At 41.7% G+C, this 3,960-nt stretch overlaps 1 long non-coding RNA gene across 1 annotated transcript; it reads left to right on the plus strand.

Moving 5' to 3' along the window:
- The first annotated feature begins 499 nt into the window (after nucleotides 1–499).
- LOC136546270 (uncharacterized) lies at nucleotides 500–2,003 on the plus strand. Its single transcript, XR_010781318.1, has 3 exons — nucleotides 500–685; nucleotides 783–851; nucleotides 1,537–2,003. It is a non-coding gene; the product is annotated as an uncharacterized lncRNA (long non-coding RNA).
- The last annotated feature ends 1,957 nt before the right edge of the window (nucleotides 2,004–3,960 follow it).

The raw sequence follows: 3,960 nt of genomic DNA on the forward strand, positions 1-3,960 counted from the left end.
CAAGGGATTATTCAGCGTGGCGAGTGCTGACGAACGATTAACGGCCTGTTCGCTGGGTCGTAAACGATCGTAAATTTCTAGCCAGAACAATGTTTTTCTCTCACACCAAACCAGCCAGCAGTAATAATCCACGATCGTATACGATCGTATCAGCACCAGCCGAACAGGCTGTAAATTCGCGTTCCGGAAGGACACGTTGGCTCATCGAAATTTTAGAATTCCCGAGAATCCGAGACAACAAACGCTACATGATGAACCTGGTGGAACTGATTCGCGCCGGAGATGCTCTCCATGCATGGAACCCTATTGAAGATATGGTGCTTCCGTGCTGACCTTTCAAAACCTCTGCTTCCTTTTGATTAGCCTCAAACTGGAAAGTCCGCTAAGAAGTTTTCCATCGAGCCCATCGATTTTGGCCCACTCGTGGCCCAGAAGGACTTTAGCTACTGGCAGCTCGGGCCCATACCGTGGGCCTATGAGCGGCACGACTTCCGCCACAACTCCGCCGCCGGGCGCCGGCGGCCGGTCCGCTGCACTCCCACCTCTGCGTCCCGCCGCGTAGCCCTACCGTGCTTCGCAGCCTAACAACTTTCTTGCAACCAGATAGGCGGTTCCCACGTTTCAGGTTGCTGAACTCTGCATCCTGCTAGCACTGAGATGGCTCTGGCTTTGAGCGAGCAATAAGGTAACTATCCAACCCACGAGACCCCTTACTCTGTTCTATTCGTTTTATTTTGCTAACATTCGTCGCTTTATTCTTCAATCTGCCTGATTCCGAGTAGAAATTGCTTTGATGGGCGGTCAGCAGCCTCTGGGATCCTTTCCGCCTGAGGTGCTCGAAGGCTTTGCAGGTTACTCAGAGTCTCACATTACTTGGCTCTTGTTTGTACTCCATCTGAACACTTTTATCTTGATAAAATGTGGAAAGATCCCGCTAGGCCTAGGGCTAAAAGGCAAACGTTTAATTTTTTTTCTCAGCTGTTGTTCTTTTTCTTGACAGGAAACAAAAACGTTCCACTGAATGTTGTAGTGGCTTTGGGCTCAGTAACTCATGATTCCTTTGGTTATCAACTTGTGATCCTGATTTTGGGTTTCTAATGGAGGGGTGAGAGTACCAAGACCGAAAGCAGGCAAGACAGGTGCTGTGCCAACTAGATTGCACATCTGCCTAATCCAATCGGTCTTGGAGTGTCACCTGAAATGTCTCACGCTTAAAAATCGAGTAAGGATCACTTCAGCAAACTGTAAGGATAACATGCTAGATCTTGGCGAAAAACAATTCGGCTCTAACAAGCTTAATTACAAATGCAACTGAGCTAAAATTTGGCCGAACTTGATACTGGCAGGCTAGAAATCCTTTCACATCTGTAAATGACAAGGGACCCACTGTACATAAGCTTGTTTGTTTGTTCATGCATCTCTATTGCTCCGGCTTCTTGCCTCTGGCTTTCTGCATGTCCACCATCTTTAATTTCTCCTTGTGGCAAGATGTCATCTGAACCACCATTTTCATGTTCTACTTGTTTGCTTTTGCAGAAATAAATTGTTAAGGCGACCACAAGAGAGGTGGTTGAGGCAACTCCAGTAGCAATGATCGGTCCTGCAAAACTTTCAAAGGTGAGTGTGCCTGAACCAGAGATGGTGCCCACATTTTGGCAGTTGTTTTGATCTCCTATCCATTTCTTCTCAATCTGTATTATAGTGTCTCCCCCTGTTATGTTGAGGATTGCTTGTGAGATGTCACCTATTATTGGCGATCCCTTTTGAAGTGCCTGTGGAAGAAGGTACCCTTGTAAAAATCATGAGCCAACTCAGACTATTATGCATCATTGTGGAAACTAGAATAAAGCTGAATTTCAACTTGGTTATGCCAAAGTAATTTTAATAAACATAGCAAAACTTACATATCCAAAACCTGCATTCTTATATATTGGTCCAACCATGGTGTATCCCTTGCAATGCTCCGCAAGGAATAGTTTAAGGTATGGGATTTCATCCACAAGTGCAGCAACACCACCTGGTAGTAGATTTTGTTCATAAAGTTTGATAATATTTTAGGAGCTATATAATTAATTTAAGATACTTAACATTATAAAAATATAAACTGGTAGGGATTGTTGTGATAAATTGGTAACATTGTTAAATCTGAAATTTATACAGTAGACTTCTAGTAATAGTAGGTACTCACTGTAAATTTTGCAGCTCCAGAATAATTAGTTTGCTAAATAGATAATGATGTCTTATTTTAAATAATGATTAAATCGATAGAATAAAATAAAGAAACACCTTGGTTTATATAACTAAAATTATTGTTGAGAAATAACGTCTTATCCGACAATGTGTATATGTAGCCTAAGTATGGTCGTTGTTAGAACTAGCCCGTTAACTCGAGAGGCGTACGCCGTATTTTACAAGTCACGATTGCAGTTGATTAATTACATCTTTGCAATGCATCGCATGCATATTATGTAGGTACGATGATAGATCAACGGATCAATCGAAGGACGATTGGAAATCCGAAGATGGTGTAATGGTATTCTCTCTAGGAGATGATGTAAGGGGTTTTCTATTCAGATGATGTGGATGATCTAAAGATGCAGATACTGACTTTTTAATATACATCTTACCCAGGCAAGCCTTGATGCATAACCCATATTTTCTGCAGTTTAAATTATAATTGTGCATTAAGTTTTAAGGAGTTGAATGAAACCCACTTGCATATATATATCTTTATCCTATGGGTCTTACTAGTATGACAAAATCGTGTAGATTGCTATGCTATAGGACTTCGGTAGAAGTCGAATGATTGCCTGTCACTCGCGAGAGATAGGAAATATATTATTGGATTATTATCACCTGGAAAATATAAATAGTGGAAAGGAAAAATAGTGACCGGGCAGGGATATGTTTGGGTATTGGTGGGTGTAAGTTGTGTCGCCGTGGATGCGAGGCATGGCTTGGTTACACTTTTTTCTCTGTCTGGTTGGTTAAGGACCGGTCGTTGCATAAGCCATCGAGGCAAGTCACAGACTTATTATCCCGAGCACATACTTGGGTATGGGCGCTTAGAAGATTTGTTGCTCTCTTGTCCCGGATCTAGCTCTTTCCGGACCGACTATTAGGGTTTTATTTTGGTGGAGAAGGTCCTTGCACCGCATTGAGTTCAGGACTCAGGGGCGGGGGCTTGAAGTCCTAGTTTGGACAGGGACTTGGACACCCAGGACAGGAGAGTGATGGGTTGATCTTGCTTGTGTCTTGGGTACAAGCGGGCCATGTGTTTTCGGGGTATCCAGCTGGGGGCATTGATTCACGAATCGTCGGATAATCTGGTACGGCTTGTTTCATGTCTAGCACCGTAGTAAGAACTGAAAGATGAAAGATAGAAAGAAAGAGAAATCTGATTGCTTGCCACATGCTTGAAAGTAGTACATGTGCTTACATAGAATGGTTAGTTAATGAACCAATACGGCTATTAATAAAAAACAAATATAAGGACGCACGCTTAGTAATGCTTCCTGCAAAATTCAATAAACCTACAAGCCAGATAGCCTTGCATATCCTTGGAGTCTTTTTCTTTCCTCCTATCGGGTAAGTCTTGATGAGTACAATTGAGTACTCAGGGTTTTATTCCCCCTATTGCCGGTGATAGGTGGATGCTAGAGCTGACCCTTATGTGTGGATACCTCCTGGTGGGCTCAGCGAGGATTCCTTTACGCTGCGATCGTAGTTTTTATTTATAACTCTCACTAAATATTTTTATGAATGAAAGTATTATAATCTGTTGTCATAGTTTATATATCAATACTTCATCATTTCATGAATAGGTATTTATTTCCGCTGTAATTATAATCACATGTTTATATTCCGCTGTTCAATTAAATTATTAATAACTCTGATAATATGATTATATTCTGCTGTTATAATAATAAATATTATACTCTGATGTCGTATTAAAAGTGA

This window comes from Miscanthus floridulus, chromosome 3, assembly GCF_019320115.1.
Source record: "Miscanthus floridulus cultivar M001 chromosome 3, ASM1932011v1, whole genome shotgun sequence".
Classification (NCBI taxonomy): domain Eukaryota; kingdom Viridiplantae; phylum Streptophyta; class Magnoliopsida; order Poales; family Poaceae; genus Miscanthus; species Miscanthus floridulus.